This window comes from Lampetra fluviatilis, chromosome 50, assembly GCF_964198595.1.
Source record: "Lampetra fluviatilis chromosome 50, kcLamFluv1.1, whole genome shotgun sequence".
Lineage (NCBI taxonomy): Eukaryota > Metazoa > Chordata > Hyperoartia > Petromyzontiformes > Petromyzontidae > Lampetra > Lampetra fluviatilis.
Genome location: NC_136324.1, coordinates 9,075,287 through 9,096,657, shown reverse-complemented (window position 1 = coordinate 9,096,657; position 21,371 = coordinate 9,075,287). Strand labels below are relative to the sequence as shown.

The 21,371-nt window shown below is 48.1% G+C and overlaps 1 long non-coding RNA gene and 5 other non-coding genes across 6 annotated transcripts in view; all 6 read right to left on the bottom strand.

Moving 5' to 3' along the window:
• LOC144948577 (uncharacterized) overlaps window positions 1-21,371 on the bottom strand; it is an 83,595-nt gene that overhangs the window by 28,628 nt on the left and 33,596 nt on the right. The gene's annotated exons all lie outside the window — the stretch shown is intronic.
• TRNAD-GUC (transfer RNA aspartic acid (anticodon GUC)) lies at window positions 13,911-13,982 on the bottom strand. The gene has a single exon. It is a non-coding gene; the product is annotated as a tRNA-Asp (tRNA).
• Window positions 15,904-15,975, bottom strand: TRNAD-GUC (transfer RNA aspartic acid (anticodon GUC)). Its single transcript has one exon. It is a non-coding gene; the product is annotated as a tRNA-Asp (tRNA).
• TRNAD-GUC (transfer RNA aspartic acid (anticodon GUC)) lies at window positions 17,605-17,676 on the bottom strand. Its single transcript has one exon. It is a non-coding gene; the product is annotated as a tRNA-Asp (tRNA).
• TRNAD-GUC (transfer RNA aspartic acid (anticodon GUC)) lies at window positions 18,980-19,051 on the bottom strand. Its single transcript has one exon. It is a non-coding gene; the product is annotated as a tRNA-Asp (tRNA).
• Window positions 20,185-20,256, bottom strand: TRNAD-GUC (transfer RNA aspartic acid (anticodon GUC)). Its single transcript has one exon. It is a non-coding gene; the product is annotated as a tRNA-Asp (tRNA).

Here is a 21,371-nt window from a genome sequence, read left to right as displayed (position 1 = left end):
TTAACGGTGATGATGAAACTTAACCTGTTTTTCAAGTTGAGCGAGTGGACTGTCTCAGCCCGGTCACGTATCACCGACAATTACACTCCATAGACTCACATAGTGACCCATTACTATAGAGACCCAATAGACTTACCTAGTGACCCATTACCATAGAGAACCCATGGAGTTTGCGTGTCTATCTCCCCATGGTCGCGTGGATCTTTCTCCGGGTTTTCCCCTCCACATTTAGAATCAACATCACGCGTTTAGAGTATTTGGCTGCTATAAATGTCCACACGATGACAAGCCATTTCGTTGAGATATCATTTGTGGGAGGTTGCTTCTGAAAAGGAACTACACAGCTCAGTGGGGCTTGTTTACCTGGTAAAATAAAAATAAAAAGCTTAGTTTAGGGGTGGTGTGGAGGTGAGAGTCACGTTTGGGCACGTGCTCGCCTCGTGACAGCGTCACCGCCCGTGGAATAGTTCGAGTCTCCTGCTATTATGGAAACAAAGACAAAAATCCCCCTCCCCATATAGCCGTAACAGACTGTTGGGGCAAGTGCTGTTAGCGAATAGCACCTATGAAGGACGACACGGTACACGAGCAGGTGTGGCCAGCACCACACACGACCACCTAATTGTTGCACGACCACTCCCTGCAATTGGACGCAAACAAAGGTCCTCCGTATAGCCTTAAACTAAACATCCCTCCACTGTGGCGCCTTAACAGGCTGTCGTTGCGGGCAAGTGCTGTTAGCAAGCACATATGAAGGCCAGCACGGCACACGATGGTGAACACGGCACACAGACACACACACAAAATATGCATCACCTTAAAAAAAACATTTGTCCCAGTGACACAATTTTGAAAGAGGCGAGCAGCCCAGACGCCCACGCCGCAGGCTCCACCCGCAACGGTCGCCCCACTCAGGAATGCCCTGCCTCAACCACTCCTCGGCACTCCCCCGGTCACCACCACAGCTGACTGACTCCAAGGTCGCGCAAGCCTCTGAGACAATTTCGCAATGGATGTGGAAAAATTTGAGGCTTGATTCACGAAGTGAATAATATCACTCAGCAGACCGTCACGACGCACCCCTGTCACTCCACGTTTTCAACAGAGTAAAAGTATTCCACAAAGCATGGCTGCCTTAACCACACATACTTGCGGTGAACATCCAAACAAAACATGCTTCGATGATGTTAAGAGAGGTGACAGTTCGACCTGTGTATGAAGGTGTGACGGTAGGCGATGCGCCTCGACTGACACCACGAGTACAGGTGTAATGGGTTCACTTGAGAGACATAAATTCAGTAGGTAACACGTTAATACTGGTAGGAACCCACTGGTTCCACCAGCCCACAGGGGATTATTGTGTCCGTCCGTCGTGCAAGGAGGGGCTGGGTGGGGAGGGAGGGGCTGGGTGGGGAGGGTGGGAAGGGGCTGGGTGGGGAGGGGAGGGTGGGGAGGGGCTGGGTCGGGAGGGTGGGGCTGGGTGGGGGGTGGGAGGGGTGGGGCTGGGTGGGTAGGGGCTTGTCACCCCGTGGTGCCCTTATAAAACTCAACGTTTAACCTACTCACGCCGGCTTGTGCCCGCCCTCACAGTCGGGCATATTTGTGGAATACACCACGCCGCCGTTGACCCTGGCCATTGACCGAGCAACCCAACGTTCCTACCAGCTCCCTCCGCAGGAATATGTTTCTACGACCACAACGGGGTAACTATATAAACGGGTTAGGTCGGTCGGCACACTGCCAGACCCACGATGCCGAGTACAAAGACCGGAGACCGAGGAGAAGACGCAGCACGGCGGGTTCCGTTCCAGCAGACAGCCCCGATGGGACCCCGGGACCTCCCTTTTATGCTCCCCAGTGACCTGGCTCCGCCCTAGGCCACGCCCCCTTCTGGGACATCCCAGAAGATTCTGGGCCCTACACCACATGTCCCTTCTGTCACCTTTGGCCCACATCCTTATCCTGTCCTATCACGTGCCCTTGCCAGCCAATCGGGCTACTATGTCCTCAAATGCCCCCGACTCTGCCAGCCCCCAGAACCATGCTCCCCTAGAGACCTCTTCCATGACATCGTGTACTCTGCTGGCAAAGAGGGCTACGACACATGGTGCCATAGTGACCAATTATATGTCACTACACAGGTGTCCCTCGCTCTACACGGGTCCGTTGTGTGCCATGTCGCCCTATATACAGGGTACTTCAATCAAATGTTAACACGTATGTGTAGTGTATATAAGTACTGAAGCGCACACACACTTTGTGGAGGCAATACGTTTAATAAAACAACAGAACTAAGCAATCAGTGAGTTAAGTGCAGCAATACTGTTCTCGACTGTTCACTATGTATGTGTGAGTTAACTATCAAACGGGTCGGTAGCACACTTGCTACAGACCCACGATTCCCAGCCAAATTTACACGACGACGACGAGCGGCAGCGAAGAGCAAAGAGCAGAGTCCTCTTTAGTTGATCCGCAAAACGAGCCCCGAGTCCCCTCGGCGCTCCCCCTTTTATCCCCTAGCCGCCGCCTCGCGCCGCCCTCGGCCACGCCCCCTAATGTATCCCGACCGGAGCTCCCCGCTCTCGGTCACGTGTCCGTCAGTCCTCCAATGGACGCTCCCGGCGCTCAGCGTGGCTGGCGCAACAGCGTAGAGACCACTTTGTGTCTCTACATATGGGACGATCGTTTTTAAATGGCAAAAGAACGGATATCCACTGTAACATGATAACAAATGTATGTTAATGGCTGCAAAAAGTCAAAGAGTCTCCACTTGTTCGCCATCATTGTCAACATATGCCTGGAATCTTCTGCAGGTGGTCTCCAGAACCCAGAGGCAGCACATTACTTGTGGCATTGTAGCAAATTCTCGGAAGTGTTCACATTTTTTTGAAGCACCCTGTATATGCGGCTAACCGATTTGTACACAAAATTCGCGTTGTTATGCGGTTTGACTTTTCTTGACATGCGGTTATGCGGTCGGATGTGGGACAGTGTACTGTGTGTGTATAGCAGGAGCCAAATACTATGAAGGGATGTTTCTAAATGTGGAGGCAAAGCCGGAGGACCCGGGGATAATATGCAAAATCCAAATATACAGGAGTCTGGGTTGAGGATCGAACCCACGACCAGGTGAGGTACTTAACATATCGCCACCGCGGCGCCCTGCGATATCTATACACGCGTTTAGAAACATCGCACCAGGTACTCATTTGAGGCTGAGTCGATCTAGGGGAGGTCGAGGACCGGTTCAATATAATCGTCACTGGTGTTGGTGGCCGTGAGCGAGAATCGAACTCGGGTCGCCGGGTTCGTAGCGCAGCGTAGCGCTAAACATTGCACTACCGCTCTACACACACGGGGATACAAAGACCCCCTGTATAGCCTTAAGTGACTATTTTGGCAAGTGCTGTTAGCGAGTAGTACCTATGAAGGTCGGTACGGCACACGAGGGGGTGGGTGGCGAGCACTACGCTGACCGCCTTTGTCTTACCAGTGGCGATATCTACACACCGCACCAGGTACTCATTTGATACGTACACCAGAGACACACTGAGATAAACACGCACATATATATAGAGAATACACAGCATCGTGTGTGTTGTGTGCGCTGCTCGGCAGGCAGCTGTCTCGTGTGTGCATTGTGGGTGGGGTGGCCGTGCCCTGCGTGCTGGGCAGGTTTCGCTCTGTGCGTTCTTTTGTAGGAACGTATCTACCGCACACAGCAAGGGAGAGTTGTAACGCGAGACAACGGCTTCATCCGCCTCCCTGTGGCTGAATTCGGAGCCGAATTTCATCAGCACCGGGGAGAGAGGCTCCTGCCTCTTTCCTCTGCAATGGAAAACCCAAAAGACAGCTGTCATGGTCATCACGATCCTTCCTCTACTCGGAGCGCGAAGAGTACATCTGATTGTAATGTATATAATTAAATAATACCAACATAATCTGTATCGTGAGGTTTAAAACAAATACATAGCCTAGCAAATAAAGAATATGAAAGATAAGAGCGATGTTAAATGAGCCGGAGTCAGTCTTCTGTATTCGTTACTCCTACCTTTTCTGTGTCGCTATTAACTACCTCGCCTGATATAAAGATGGGCGTGGGTTCGATCACGATTCCGACCCTGACACCTGCTGCTGTATATTTGGAGTTTGCATGTCTCTATCTCTCTCTCCCCGTGGTTTCGTGGATTTTTATCCGGGTCCTTCGGTTTTCCACTCCACATTTAGAGTATTTGTTGAGGCTGCTGGCCCCCGGGTCCTCCCCTGCCTCCGGACTCCTCACTCGTGTGAGCCGCTGCTGCTTAACTCCTCGTTAGCGGGGGGCGGGCTGCCGCTCTCCGGCTCCTCTCCTCGCGCCGCGGCCCCTCGAGTCCGTGAGTCCTGTTTGTGGGGCATGATTCGGGACCTGGCGCTCGGCTGCCAGGAATTAATTCCATGCTCCTCACTCACACTCCTTCCAACGTTAGTAGGAGACTCTCGGCACGCCACGGCCTCCACTCGTATCCGCGCAGCCACTCAAACACGACGTCTCCGCTCTCACAACCGCGCGCACCAATCACACGCGTGGGATGGGGGGTCAGGGGTCAAAGGGCAGTGACGTCGCTCGGACACACGTTGCTACCGAGGGTGGGTAATGGAGATTTAAAGGGCTGTGGGGCGGGTCTTCGAGGTTGGTTTTAGCACGAGTATTACTGTTCCCTGGGGTATTTAATAAATGGGTTAATCGTCCCCCTGCTCTTCCACGCCATGATAAATGCTGGCAACAGGATTCGCGCGCAAATTGGGCAAATGCGCGCGTCAGACCCTTGCAAGATGGTCGCCCTGATATAGTTAGGCACGCGCCAATCTCCCCGTCCTGACGGACATACACGCGCCACCACACGCTCTCCCCACCCTCACAGAAACCACACAAAAGTGTTTATTGATGACTTGGATTACCCTCTACATGACTCAGAGCTGAAATCGGCGAGGAAATCGCTGTCTCTCGACAGTCTGAACCCAATTCGCCCGACTTACTTCGAATTACTCGCTCGAGGGATTCCTATGCTACTCACTATCTCTCTCTCGTACTCACAGTTCTATTCGTACGGAGCTTCTGTGGGCCAGTCCTTGCTGCACTGCGACTCGTCACACGGACGTTCGAGTGGCTGGAGAGTCGGCCGATTCCTGACTTGTGCTGGACACGAACTAACTCTATATCTTCCCTCGCCTTTTATTCTTTACATCAAAGAGAATTTGGCGCTGATCCGATGGCCTTCCCGGCCAATCAGATTGTTCAGCATCAGCCCCGGGGCCAAATGGAGTCCCGTACAAAGTGTATAAGAACGCACCAGACGTCCTGAGGTTCCTCTGGAGGCTTATGAGAACAGCTTGGCAAAAGAAGATAATACCCAAAGTGTGGCATAGGGCAGGCGGGGTCCTGATCCCTAAGGAGAAGGATGCAGTGAACATCAGCCAATTCCGCCCAATCTCCTTACTGAATGTCGAGGGTAAAATCTTCTTTAGGATCATTGCCCAGAGGATGGCCGAGTACCTGCAAAGGAATGCGTACGTCGATACATCTGTACAGAAGGCAGGAATATCAGGGTTCTCTGGCTGCTTGGAACATTCCAGCATGATCTGGCACCAGATCCAAATGGCCAAGGTGGAGAAAAGGGACCTCCATGTAGTCTTCCTCGACCTCGCCAATGCATTTGGCTCTGTGCCCCATGAACTCCTGTGGTCTGCCTTCAGATTTTTCCACATACCGGACACCATCACAACCCTGGTGAAGTCGTACTTTCAGGATCTGCAGTTCTGCTTCACCACCTCAGAGTTCACCACCTCATGGCAATGCCTGAATGTAGGTATAATGGCGGGATGGACCATTTCTCCATTGTCATTCATAATGGCAATGGAGGTTATCATCAGATCCTCAAAATGGGTTGCTGGTGGACAGCGAGTCGACTCTGGTTTTCGCCTCCCTCCACTCAGAGCCTACATGGACGACATTACAACATTGACCACCACTGTCCCATGCACCAGGAGACTGCTCAGAAAACTCGAGGAGAACATCAGCTGGGCCCGTATGAAGATTAAACCATCCAAGTCACGCAGCATCTCGATTGTGAAGGGAGTACTCTGTGACCTGAAATTCTTCATCGGAGATGACCAAATCCCAACAGTGTCTGAGCAGCCGGTAAAAAGCCTTGGAAGGTGGTATGATGCAAGCCTGAAGGACAAAGACCAGGTGCAACAGCTGCGCAAAGACATCAGTAGTAGCCTACAGTCCATCGACAACACCCAGCTACCTGGAAAGGTAAAGGCCTGGTGTCTGCAGTTTGGTCTCCTACCCCGGGTGTTGTGGCCCCTAGCAGTGTATGAGGTTCCAATCTCAACAGTGGAGAAGATGGAAAGAGGAGCCACGAGCTACTTAAAGAAGTGGCTCGGAGTTCCACGATGCCTTACCACCATAGGCCTCTATGGAGATGGTGTCCTCAAGCTGCCCCTCACCAGTCTAACCGAGGAATTCAAGTGTGCAAAAACCAGGCTCCAGATGACACTGAATGAATCTCGAGACCCAGTGGTGAGCAACAACGCGCCGACCTTGGCAACTGGGCGCAAATGGAGGCCAGGAAAAGCAGTCCAGGAGGCAACAGCAGCCCTCAGACATGCTGACATTGTGGGTCATGTTCAGCAAGGGAGAGGAGGCCTTGGGCTAACTAGCCGTGCTGCTTGGAGTAAGGCCACTGCACCAGAGCGGCGGAAGATGGTAGTGCAGGAAGTACGCCATCAGGAGGAGGCTGCAAGGTGGGCCAAGGCAGTCTCTCTTGCCAAACAAGGACAGTGGACTCGATGGGACAGTGTGGAGAAGAGGAAGATCAGCTGGAATGATCTGTGGGCCATGGAAGCGAGGCGGTTGAGCTTTTCCATCAGAGCAACATATGACATCCTTCCAACACCAGTTAATCTTCACCAATGGTATGGTGAAGATCCGGACTGTGCCCTCTGTTCCATGCCAGCCAACCTCAGGCACATTCTCACAGGGTGTAAAACAAGCCTCACCCAAGGACGCTACACTTGGCGTCACAACCAAGTCCTTAAAAACCTTGCGTCCGCCCTGGAGGACAAGCGAGCTGCCACCAACTCCCTACCACCCCCAGCAGCATCACACCCCTTACGGACGACCTTTGTCCACGAAGGGGCTAAACCACCGAAGAGCGGCTCTACACCAATAGAGCGAGACCAGCTGCGCTTGGCCCGCGACTGGAAAATGCTAGCTGACATTGGCCGGCAACTTGTGTTTCCTCCGGAGATCGCAACCACCACCCTAAGACCTGACATGGTGCTCTGGTCCCGTTCGCTCAAGAAGGTCTTCATCATTGAGCTCACAGTACCCTGGGAGGACTCAGTAGATGAGGCTTATGAGCGAAAACATCTGCGCTATGCTAATCTAGCTGCCGAAGCACGGCATCATGGCTGGAACACAGAAGTCCGACCAGTGGAGGTGGGCTGCAGAGGTTTTGTGGCAACATCTACAACCAGACTGCTTAGAGACCTGGGAATTAAGGGCCAGAGCCAGCGTTCGGCTATCAGAGCTGTATCGGAGGCGGCAGAAGGCAGCAGTCAGTGGCTCTGGATGAAGAGGAAAGACCCCAGCTGGGCCCCAAAGTGAGAGGGCCAGGAGGTATGCAGTCAACAATGCTTGACTCAGGGAGGAGGACGCCCCTGCCATGCATCGTCCCATGGGATGTTGGCTATCAACAACAAGGCAACTCCTATGACTAATTGGGAATGGGACGCAAGCGTAGGATTGATCACCCTGTCGCTGGCCGCCTTTGGGGAGGGTGTATAGTATGAAAGGCCGAAACACCCTAGGAACCAAAGGGTCACTACTGACGATGCGCTCCCCAAATTTCACCAGGCTCACTGTTCATGAACTCTTGGAAGTGCTTGCACAAAGGATAGTAACATCTCATCCTGTGTTCTTTGGAATCTGAGTCTGTCCTATCGCATTATTCGGACCGTTGCTCTCAGCGACGTCCGCATCCAGGTTAGCCGCTAAGCTCCCGACCAATCAGGGTGCCTGCCCTGGTTTCCCACTGTTCGTGGCTCTGCCCCCTACCTGCCTGCTAACCCGTGTGTGTTGTGCGTGTCTTGACCGCGGGGGCGGAGTAGCCTCGTCGTGACCGTGTAATTCCACGTTAGTTCACGGCGCCGCAGTGCAATTTAACCTGGGGGAAGCCTCGGTCAATTCCCTGGCCTCAGGAAAAACCGTGGAGAATGTTCCCCCACGAGGATGGCTCCTGGGTGAAAACCTGTGGGCCAGGTGACTTCCCCGTGAGGCTCTATGTGGGGGTGTGTGCATGTGTTCATGTGGGGGGCGGTGAGGGAAGAGCAGTGTCAGCCAGGCTGCTTGGGGGTGGTGGGATCGCAGGTGAGGCATCAGCAGAGCGGCTTTGCTGTGGTGGCATCACATATTTGTCTGTTATACGATTCCACATGGTGACAAGCCACTCCATTGAGCTATCATGTGACCCGGTTGCTTCTGAAAAAAGCTACATAGCTCAGTGGGCTTTACCTGGTCAAATAAAAAATAGTTTTAATAAAATAAAAAGAGTTCCGTCGTTTCAACTAAAAACTAATTTAACACGGAAAAATCCCGTGGCAATTCCTCGCAGCGACAATTATCGTTGTGTGCAGAGGACGCCAGCCAGGAAACTCGAAGCGCAGATGATGTCTCACGGTAGTTTGATGGTTTTGAGTGGCAATGGATTCAACGGTCACTCCGCACTCCCCACCAGGGAAAGCGAATGATCCGACCAGCGAAGCGAATTCTGAGCGCTCCAAACCTACGCGGGCTATCGTTGAGCCAACGTTTGAACGGTTGGACCAAACGTTAGGCCAATGTTGCACCAACGTTGGGTCAACGTTGGCATACGGTTGGAACAGTTAGACCAATGTTGGGCCCAACGTTGCATGTTTGCTGGGAACCGCACACACGCTAAATAAAATAAATGTGAACAAATAATTGTTGTTAATATTATTAATACAACAGTCTACAACAACAACCGCCATTCGTCACTGAGTGGCGGTGACCCCACCGCCCTCGCCGGGCAGGTGGGGTGCAGCGTTTTCCCCCTCCATTCCCTCCTTCATTCCTCCTTCCACCGCGCCGTTTGGCCCCCGCCGGGCCCCCGCCGACCGGGTGATCGGCCCCCCCGCGTTAGTGCCCCCTCTGAGGGACATAGCTGAATTGCTGGCTCACCACCGCATGGGGTTACTCCACACAACAACAACAACCGCCATTCGCCACTAAGTGGCCGTGATGTCACCACGACGCTTGTGCCAGGCCATGTGCACCTTGAGGCCACGTGAAGTGTCCACACACGCACACACGCACACACACTAACGCTAATGCTACGGCGGCGGCGAGCACACGCACGCCCCTGCCGGCGATCAATTTAACACACACGCGCGCGTAAACACGCGCGAGCGTTGGCGAGCGGTTTTAACGCACCCCGCCCCCCGGCCTAATATTCGCGCGGCACGACTGTACGGACGTGCGAGCATCGGCGGCCGTTTATGTTTTTAATACACGCGCGCCTCACACACACACTCAAATTACCAACACCACGCCGAGGTTTCACCCACACACACACAAATCACACTGCACTGATACTCTGTACTAAAGTTTATTAACAGCGCAAATATACACTGCCTGGGGGGGGATATTTTGCGAGAAGAACTTAGCCTAACTCTGCCTACGAACCCAGTCAAACGTCCTACCACGTACCTCGAAGCTGTACTCACGGCGTCGCACAGACACTGTGAGAGTCGGAGGGAGAAGGACGAGAGAAACTTCAGCTATCACTGCCTCTTAGCAGCACTCGCTGGCATCACATGGATGCTGCGAGCGACTCGAGGCAGGACGGCAGGGAGTGGGCCTTGACGGCCCGGAGGTTGAAGACAAGAGACCAAAATCGTCCCAGGCTTTTCTTTTTATTCCCTTAACTGCAAAGGCCCGGGGTGCCATTGTACCGCGCGGCCAATCGTGCGCTTATCTGTGGTTACCGCCCCCCCTGTTACTGTGTCCTCCCTCGAGTGCTGCGCAGCGCAGCGGCGGCCACCCATTGTCCCTCGTTGCCCATTGTCTGGAAGGGCTCTTGCGCTTTTGCTTGCTTAATATTCTGTCCTCTGTCCTTCCCCCAATGTTGTGAGTAACTCACTGCAGTTGGCCCAGGGAACCTTTTCTGTCTGTGCCCATACAATTATAATTCCAGACTTCCACGACGATGCTGGTCAGTGCGTCTTTAATTAACGGTAGTACGGCACAGCTCCACTCCCTCTCCCTCCGGGTGATTCCCTCTTCTCAACACCATAGACGAGGCGTCCCTCTCCGAGAAGCCCCACGGCTCACTCCACTCTCCCGGCCTCGCCGCTGACGGCGTACCGGAAAGAGGGGTGAGCTCCGTTGGAGGATCCGCCACGTGGCCCGTGGCGAGCGGATGAGCAGCGATGCGGTCTGGTACCCAGGCTTCCCCCACCGACCTCGAGCCCTGCCCCGATCTTCCTTATATCCCTCCCGGCAGAGCTAGGCTCCGCCTCTAGCCACACCCCCTCGCAGAACCCTCCCGAAGGTTTCAGAACCTCTGGCCCAGATATTATTCCCCCCTTGGGATTGGATGCTGATTACGAAATGTTGCCTGTACCCGTTAATATGCGAAAATTAGCATGTAACTGGGTACGGAAGTGGCTATGTTAATGTGAGGAATTAGCATGTGACTGGGCACGGAAGTGGCTATGTTAATGTGAGGAATTAGCATGTAACTGGGCACGAACATAGCCACTTCCGTGCCCAGTTACATGCTCATTCCTCACATTAACATCATTATAATCTGTCGCATTATCATAGCTACTTCGGTGCCCAGTTACATGCTAATTTCTAATTTTAACATCATGCTAATCTCTCACATTAACATAGCCACTTCCGTACCCAGTTACATGCTACTTTCTCACATTAACATCACTAGACCCAGCCACTTATTTATGACCCTTGGGCTACACACATTTCAAACCTTTTTAAACAGCTTGCATCAGCAGCAGACCATGCTTTCCCACCTGATGACGGACGCTTGTTTTGCGCCCGAAACGTCGTGATTTAATTAGTTTTTTTCTAATTTTATTCTTTATTTTTATTCTTATCTTTTATTTTTACTTTTTTATTTTCACCGACGTGACTTTACCGAAAGAACCAAAAAGTATGAAGCCTTGATGAATATAATAAACGTGAGTGCAAAAAACCAAAAAAACCCCGGTCTCCCGCGTGACAGGCGGGGATACTAACCACTATACTATCGAGGAATGGCTGCGAGCTTCGGCAAATAGTAAGGCACTTCTGCAGACATCTAGAACGCTCTCCCTTAAGATATTATTGAACCCTAATCATGCTAATGTCACCTGAGGCTCTAAATAAATGTTGAGATTTCAAGATAAAACATTCCGTTACATTACCAGCTCTCCTCGGGTTACGAAACCAATTCGTTCCTGAGACCCGTTCGTAAGTTGGACCACAGTAATGCACTATATTTAAATTCCTGTACGGTCATTGTTATGAAACGTGTTTCCATTCAACAAAAAAGAGAAGCATTGTAAAAAATTAGTACATTTACATGTAACACTGTCTAGTAAATAAAATAAAACATTTTAATTTTCACTTTTATTTTCACTTACATTGAGAGCTGATGCTAGTTCGTCGTCGGAAAGAGGGGCAATGCGTCACCACAATTGCACAAAGGGAAAGATACCCCGCATAGCCTTAACGGACTGTTGGGGCAAATGCTGTTAGTTACCAGCTCATATAAAGGCTGGCACGGCACATGAGGGGGTGAGTGGCCAGCGCCACGCCCGGCTGCATGTCTCCCCACTGGCATTGTTTACACACCGCACCAGGTACTCATTTGAGGCCGAGTCGACCTAGAGGAGGACCAGGCCCTATTCAAGCAAGGCATTGTAGTAATCCAACCTAGATGATCTGAAGGCATGCACCAGCCTCTCGGCACCAGTAAGGAACAGCACTAGATGTGGGTAATATTACGTACGTGAGCTTCAAATGTCAAACTGGGGTTTAAGATAACACCCACGTTTCTGACCTCACACTCCCGTACATGGCCACACGAAAACCAGAAAAATTTACGCACTTGATGGGGAGAGCTCAAAAACATAATATCTCTCTTACGACAATTTAATTTAAGAACGTTTAGGTGCATCCACGACTTGACCTCAGCAAGACAACGTGATATTATAGTACGGAAACTACAACTTTGGTGTCAGTCATAGGGGGGTCCATAAATGACGTCACGCACCTAGGGGGGGAGGGGGGTCAGACATTTATGACGAAATGTGACGAGGGGGAGGGGGATTTGAGAAATGCGACGTCACATTAAATGCGCAACTTTAAATAAATTTCAACAACACGTTCTACTTAATTAAATAGAATTGTTATAACAACACAAATTTTGATGATTAACTATTTGATTATTTAAATTTACTAAGGTCACCTTTTATTTATTCCATGAAGAAGCATTTTGCTTCTCCATGAGAGAATGGAGAAGCTTAATATTTTTTTTGTTTTTTAAATCATTGTTATTAAACATTTAGATTTTCATGATTCTACCAGGGCTTTTCGTTCTGTGGAATGAATATGTGATTGTTATAATTGTACTCTCCATTTTGCTTCGTTCTACTACAAAGTTTCAAGTATTTTTTAATAGTTATAATTACTTTTAATATTTTATAATTATAAAATAATTTCAATATATAATATTCTGTACATCTGCAGTTTTAGTTAGACGATGAATATTTTCAAGTGAATTTTATGCTAAATTTCAGCTTTCCAATGCATCCTTTTGAATACGTGTTTTCTCCTACAACATCAGAGTGCAACGCCACATTAAATACGCACTACAATGACAATATTTTAAAGTGATTTGAAGCATTTCGATTTAAAGCTTTCGTGACTGCAGGGATTCATCTTCTTGGTTCTTTCGGTAAAGTCACGTAGTAGGGAAGTAATAAAATAATAAAATAAAAATAAAACATAATAAAATCAAATAATTCTCACGACGTTTAGGCTACAACGCAAGCAGCCGTCTTCAGGTGAAGAATGAGACACTGCCAAGCTAGGAGCTAGGAGCTTATATATAAGCTGAGTTTATATATAAGTTCCTAGCTTGGCAGTGTCTCATTCTTCACCTGAAGACGGCTGCTTGCGTTGTAGCCGAAACGTCGTGAGAATTATTTGATTTTATTATGTTTTATTTTTATTATTTTATTACTTCCCTTCTACGTGACTTTACCGAAATAACCAAGAAGATGATTTGAAGCATGTTTTATTTTCAAAATGGAAATATGGTTTGAGGGGGCAAAGCTTTGTGACGTCATATTTGAAGAAGGTCTGACTTTTTGTGACGCCGCGTGACGAGGGGGGAAGGGGGGGTGGTAAAAAATCGGCCAAAATCGCGTAACGTCATTTATGGACGACCCCATAGTCTTAAGACACATCTGTGAGTCGTGAGTATAAAAGTGTAGATTTAAGCCATGAAGACGAAAAATTGTGGCCAAGCGGTCGCAAATACAGGCTGAACAACAGAGGGCCCAAACTAGAGCCCCGAGCAACCCCTAAGGACACGAAGCTGTGATCAGGTGAGCAGTCGCCCGTTGAGACAGACTGCTCTTTGTTGTATATATATAATCACATGTAATCTCAATTTATTACATTTGATTATATGCTTGATATAAAACTGACAAGTGTTTTGAGATCCACTGCTTATTTAATGATTGGTGGAAATCATGTGACAGTAGTGAACAGCAAGCATTGGTACGTAATAATAAACGTGAGTGGAAAAAAAATCACGTTTAAAAAAACAGCTCTCCCCGACGGGGAATTGAACCCCGGTCTCCCGCGTGACAGGCGGGGATACTAACCACTATACTATCGAGGAGTGGCTGCGAGCATCGCTAAATTGTAAGGCACTTCTGCAGACATCTAGAACGCTCTCCCTTCAGATATTATTGAACCCTAATCTTGCTAATGTCACCTGGGGCTCTGAAAAAATGTTGAAAATTCAAGATAAAACATTCCGTTACATCACCGGCACTCCTCGGGTTACGAAACCAATTCGTTCCTGAAACCCGTTCGTAAGTTGGACCACAGTAATGTACTATATTTAAATGGCCGTACGGTAATTGTTATAAAATGTGTTTCCGTTCAACAATAAAGGGAAGCATTGTAAAAGAACATGTACATTTGCATGTAACACACTGTATAGTAAATCAAATAAAACACTTTCATTTTCACTTACATTGAGTCCTGATGCTAGTTCGTCGTCGGAAGATGGGCAATGAGTCACCACAATTTCACAAAAGTAAAGATCCCCCGAATAGCCATAACGGACTGTTGGGGCAAGTGCTGTTAGTGTCAAGCTCATATCAAGGCCGGCACGGCACACGAGGGGATGAGTGGCCAGCGCCACGCCGGGCCGCCTTTGTCTCCCCACTGGCATTGTTTACACACTGCACCAGGTACTCATTTGAGGCCGAGACGACCTAGTGGAGGCCCAGGTCCCATTCAAGCAAGGCATTGTAGTAATCCAACCTAGATGGTATGAAGGCATGCACCAGCCTCTCGGCACCAGTAAGGAACAGCACTAGATGTGGGTAATATTACATATTTAGGGGTTATTACGGGAGAAAAGGCGGACAGGAAACACAGGGATGTCTGCACCCACACACACGGGTGTCTGCACCGACGTCCGCATCCGTAACCACTGGGGGCCATGGGGGCTTTGTGATCCCCCATAACCCCGCCCCTCCGAGGGGATCCCTATAAAAGGCGGGGAGCCAGAGAGCTCGGGGCCAGTTGAACAAGAAGCTGACCAGTGAAGTCTGAAGACCGGCAGATTAGGCCCTGGGACTCCCCTGTCTCGCTGCCCTTGTCAGGGCCGAGCTGGGTAAGCCAGCGGCGCGGCCCAAGAGCTTCCGGACCTCTGCTCTTGTAAGGGCAAGGTCGGCTTAGCTGGGTGCTGGGATCTGTGCTTACCAGGGCCAGATCAGACAGCCTCCCGTAGCCTATTAGAGGAGGACTGGGAACAGGACAGGGGACTTAGTACTAGGGGTGGTTTCCCAGCTAGTACGGGTGAAGGGGCCGTTACCCCTTCAACTATTGTGTCTGACCCTGAGTTAATAAAAAGAGTGTGCCTCAACTCCGTCGTCGTCTCCCTGAACTCACTACACATACGTGAGCTTCAAATGTCAAACCGGGGTCTAGGATATTACCCACGTTTCTGACCTCACACTCCCGTACATGGCCACACTAAAACCAGAAACTTGAACGCACTTAATGGGGAGAGCTCAAAAACATAATCTCTCTCTTACCACAATTAAATTTACAAAGTTTAGGTGCATCCACGACTTGACCTCAGCAAGACAACGTGATGTAGTACGGAAACTACAACTTTGGTGTCAGTCATAGTCTTCAGTTAAATCTGTGAGTCGTAAGTATAAAAGTGTATATTTAAGCCATGAAGACTAAAAATTGTGGCCAAGCGGTCGCAAATACAGGCTGAACAACAGAGGGCCCAAACTAGAGCCCCGAGCAACCCCTAAGGACACTAAGCTGTGATCAGGTGAGCAGTCGCCCGTTGAGACAGACTGCTCTTTGTTGTATATATATAATCACATGTAATCTCAATTTATTACATTGGATTATATGCTTGATATAAAACTGACAAGTGTTTTGAGATCCACTGCTTATTTAATGATTGGTGGAAATCATGTGACAGAAGTGAACGGCAAGCATTGGTAAGTAATAATAAACGTGAGTGGAAAAAAATAAAATAAAAATCATGTTAAAAAACACCAGCTCTCCCCGACGGGGAATTGAACCCCGGTCTCCCGCGTGACAGGCGGGGATACTAACCACTATACTATCGAGGAGTGGCTGCGAGCATCGCCAAATTGCAAGGCACTTCTGCAGACATCTGGAACGCTCTCACTTCAGATATTATTGAACCCTAATCTTGCTAATGTCACCTTGAGCTCTGAAAAAATGTTGAAAATTCAAGATAAAACATTCCGTTACATCACCGGCACTGCTCGGGTTACGAAACCAATTCGTTCATTAGACCCCTTCGTAAGTTGGACCACAGTAATGCACTATATTGTTATAAAATGTTTTCGTTCAACAAAAAAGGAAAGCATTGTCAAAAAAGTGTACATTTGCATGTAACACTGTATAGTAAATAAAACAAAGTAACAAATAATTTTTTTATTTCACTTACCTTCGATCCTGATGCTAGTTCGTCGTCGGAAGAGGGCCAATGAGTCACCACAATTGCACAAAAGCAAAGATCCCCCGAATAGCCTTAACGGACTGTTGGGGCAAGTGCTGTTAGTTACCAGCTCATATCAAGGCCGGCACGGCACACGAGGGGGTGAGTGGCCAGCGCCACGCCCGGCCGCCTTTGTCTCCCCACTGGCATTGTTTACACACCACACCAGGTACTAGTTTGAGGCCGAGTCGACCTAGTGGAGGACCAGGCCCCATTCAAGCAAGGCATTGTAGTAATCCAACCTAGATGATATAAAGGCATGCACCAGCCTCTCGGCACCAGTAAGGGACAGCACTAGATTTGGGTAATATTACGTACGTGAGCTTCAAATGTCAAACTGGGGTTGAGGCTAACACCCACGTTTCTGACCTCACACTCCCTTACATGGCCACACTAAAACCAGAATGATGAACGCAATTCATGTGGAGAGCTCAAAAACATAATCTCTCTCTTATCACAATTTAATTTAAGAAAGTTTAGGTGCATCCACGACTTGAACTCAGCAAGACAACGGAAACTACAACTTTGGTGTCAATCATAGTCTTAAGATAAATCTGAGTCGTGAGAATAAAAGTGTAGATTTAAGCCATGAAGACGAAAAACTGTGGCCCAGCGGTAGCAAATACAGGCCGAACAGATAGGGCCCAAACTAGATCCCCGAGCCACCCCTAAGGACACTCAGCCGTGATCAGGTGAGCAGTCGCCCGTTGAGACAGACTACTCTTTGTTGTATGGCATGAGCCAACAAATAGCAGCAGTCCCTGACATGTCCACCGAAGGCTCAAGACGATTTAACAACGTAAACGTATCAACAGTATCAAAAGCAGCACTCAGATCCAGAAGTATCAAGATAGCCAATGCACCAGAATCGGCAATAAGTAAATCATTTATAACCTTAACAAATGAACAATAGGACACCCAGGAAATAATAACATGTAAAAAAGTGAAATTACACGTGATTATATGCTGGGTATAATACTGACAGGTGTTTTGAGACCCACAGCAAATGTTACGCTTGTTGAAACTCAGTGGAAACATACTATTTGGTTCTTTCGGAAAAGTCACGTAGGTATTAAATAAAATGCATTAAATCACGACGTTTCGGGCGCAACACAATTTATTTTATTTAATACCTACGTGACTTTACCGAAAGAACCAAATAGAATTGATCCCTGCAGTCACGAAAACTTCAAATTATTATTCAGTGGAAACAATAATGAAAAAAAGTCAAGCTCTCCCCGACGGGGAATTGAACCCCGGTCTCCCGCGTGACAGGCGGGGATACTAACCACTATACTATCGAGGAGTGGCTGCGAGGGTTGGTAAATTGTAAGGCACTTCTGCAGATATCTGGAACGCTCTCCCTTAAGATATTATTGAACCCTCATAATGCTAATGTCACCTGGGGCTCTGAATAAATGTTGAAATTTCAAGATAAAACATTTCGTTACATCACCGGCACCCCTCGGGTTACGAAACCAATTCGTTCCTTAGACCCCTTCGTAAGTTGGACCACAGTAATGCACTATATTTAAATGCCCGTACGGTCATTGTTATAAAATGTTTTCGTTCAACAAAAAAGGAAAGCATTGTCAAAAAAGTGTACATTTGCATGTAACACTATATAGTAAATAAAACAAAGTAACAAATAAATGTTTTATTTCACTTACCTTCGATCCTGATGCTAGTTCGTCGTCGGAAGAGGGGCAATGAGTCACCACAATTGCACAAAAGCAAAGATCCCCCGAATAGCCTTAACGGACTGTTGGGGCAAGTGCTGTTAGTTACCAGCTCATATCAAGGCCGGCACGGCACACGAGGGGGTGAGTGGCCAGCGCCACGCCCGGCCGCCTTTGTCTCCCCACTGGCATTGTTTACACACCACACCAGGTACTAGTTTGAGGCCGAGTCGACCTAGTGGAGGACCAGGCCCCATTCAAGCAAGGCATTGTAGTAACCCAACCTAGATGATATAAAGGCATGCACCAGCCTCTCGGCACCAGTAAGGGACAGCACTAGATTTGGGTAATATTACGTACTTGAGCTTCAAATGTCAAACTGGGGTTGAGGCTAACACCCACGTTTCTGACCTCACACTCCCGTACATGGCCACACTAAAACCAGAAAGATGAACGCAATTGATGTGGAGAGCTCAAAAACATAATCTCTCTCTTATCACAATTTATTTTAAGAAAGTTTAGGTGCATCCACGACTTGACCTCAGCAAGACAACGGAAACTACAACTTTGGTGTCAATCATAGTCTTAAGATAAATCTGAGTCGTGAGCATAAAAGTGTAGATTTAAGCCATGAAGACGAAAAACTGTGGCCCAGCGGTAGCAAATACAGACCGAATAGATAGGGCCCAAACTAGAGCCCCGAGCCACCCCTAAGGACACTCAGCCGTGATCAGATGAGCAGTCGCCCGTTGAGACAGTCTGCTCTTTGTTGTACATATATATAATCACATGTAATCTCAATTTATTACATATGATTATATGCTTGATATGAAATTGACAGGTGTTTTGAGATGCACTGCTTATTTAATTATTGGTGGAAATCACGTGACAGAACGTGTGTGGAAAAAATTATGTTAAAAAATGCCAGCTCTCCCCGACGGGGAATTGAACCCCGGTCTCCCGCGTGACAGGCGGGGATACTAACCACTATACTATCGAGGAATGGCTGCGACCTTCGACAAATTGTAAGGCACTTCTGCATACATCTGGAACGCTCTCCCTGAAGATATTATTGAACCCTAATCTTGCTGTCACCTGGTGCTCTGAATAAATATTGAAACTTCAAGAAAAAACATTCCTATTCTTGGTTCTTTCGGTACAGTCACGTAGAAGGGAAATAATAAAAAAAAGAAAAATAAAACATAATAAAATAAAATCCTCACGACGTTTTGGCCACAACACAAGCAGCCGTCCTCAGGTGAAGAACAAAGCTGTCAGAAAGACAGCGTCCCAATGAACACTGCTGAGCTTGGCAGCGTATTTTTAAGCTGGGTGGGATGAGGAGAGAACCTTGACAAAGGAGTTTACATATCAACAGAGAAATTGAGCATATTGACGCTAAAGAACTGCAACTACCCAACTACCATACAATAAACCGATGTGAAAAAACTAAGTATAAACTACATCAATATAATCAATGTACTCAAACTACTCAATATACTCTCAAATAAGCTGAGCTATTAACATTAAGTAACAACAGAGGACCCAAACTAGATCCTCGAGCCACCCCTAAGGACACTAAGCCGTGACCAGGTGAGCAGTCGCCCGTTGAGACAGACTACTCTTTGTTGTATGGCATGAGCCAACAAATAGCAGCAGTCCCTGACATGTCCACCGAAGGCTCAAGACGATTTAACAACGTAAACGTATCAACAGTATCAAAAGCAGCACTCAGATCCAGAAGTATCAAGATAGCCAATGCACCAGAATCGGCAACAAGTAAATATTTTATAACCTTAACAAATGAACAATAGTACACCCAGGAAATAATAACATGTAAAAAAGTGAAATTACACGTGATTATATGCTGGGTATAATACTGACAGGTGTTTTGAGACCCACAGCAAATGTTACGCTTGTTGAAACTCAGTGGAAACATACTATTTGGTTCTTTCGGTAAAGTCACGTAGGTATTAAATAAAATGCATTAAATCACGACGTTTCGGGCGCAACACAATTTATTTTATTTAATACCTACGTGACTTTACCGAAAGAACCAAATAGAATTGATCCCTGCAGTCACGAAAACTTCAAATTATCATTCAGTGGAAACAATAATGAAAAAAAGTCAAGCTCTCCCCGACGGGGAATTGAACCCCGGTCTCCCGCGTGACAGGCGGGGATACTAACCACTATACTATCGAGGAGTGGCTGCTAGGGTTGGCAAATTGTAAGGCACTTCTGCAGACATCTGGAACGCTCTCCCTTAAGATATTATTGAACCCTCATAATGCTAATGTCACCTGGGGCTCTGAATAAATGTTGAAATTTCAAGATAAAACATTTCGTTACATCACCGGCACCCCTCGGGTTACGAAACCAATTCGTTCCTTAGACCCCTTCGTAAGTTGGACCACAGTAATGCACTATATTTAAATGCCCGTACGGTCATTGTTATAAAATGTTTTCGTTCAACAAAAAAGGAAAGCATTGTCAAAAAAGTGTACATTTGCATGTAACACTATATAGTAAATAAAACAAAGTAACAAATAAATGTTTTATTTCACTTACCTTCGATCCTGATGCTAGTTCGTCGTCGGAAGAGGGGCAATGAGTCACCACAATTGCACAAAAGCAAAGATCCCCCGAATAGCCTTAACGGACTGTTGGGGCAAGTGCTGTTAGTTACCAGCTCATATCAAGGCCGGCACGGCACACGAGGGGGTGAGTGGCCAGCGCCACGCCCGGCCGCCTTTGTCTCCCCACTGGCATTGTTTACACACCACACCAGGTACTAGTTTGAGGCCGAGTCGACCTAGTGGAGGACCAGGCCCCATTCAAGCAAGGCATTGTAGTAACCCAACCTAGATGATATAAAGGCATGCACCAGCCTCTCGGCACCAGTAAGGGACAGCACTAGATTTGGGTAATATTACGTACTTGAGCTTCAAATGTCAAACTGGGGTTGAGGCTAACACCCACGTTTCTGACCTCACACTCCCGTACATGGCCACACTAAAACCAGAAAGATGAACGCAATTGATGTGGAGAGCTCAAAAACATAATCTCTCTCTTATCACAATTTATTTTAAGAAAGTTTAGGTGCATCCACGACTTGACCTCAGCAAGACAACGGAAACTACAACTTTGGTGTCAATCATAGTCTTAAGATAAATCTGAGTCGTGAGCATAAAAGTGTAGATTTAAGCCATGAAGACGAAAAACTGTGGCCCAGCGGTAGCAAATACAGACCGAATAGATAGGGCCCAAACTAGAGCCCCGAGCCACCCCTAAGGACACTCAGCCGTGATCAGATGAGCAG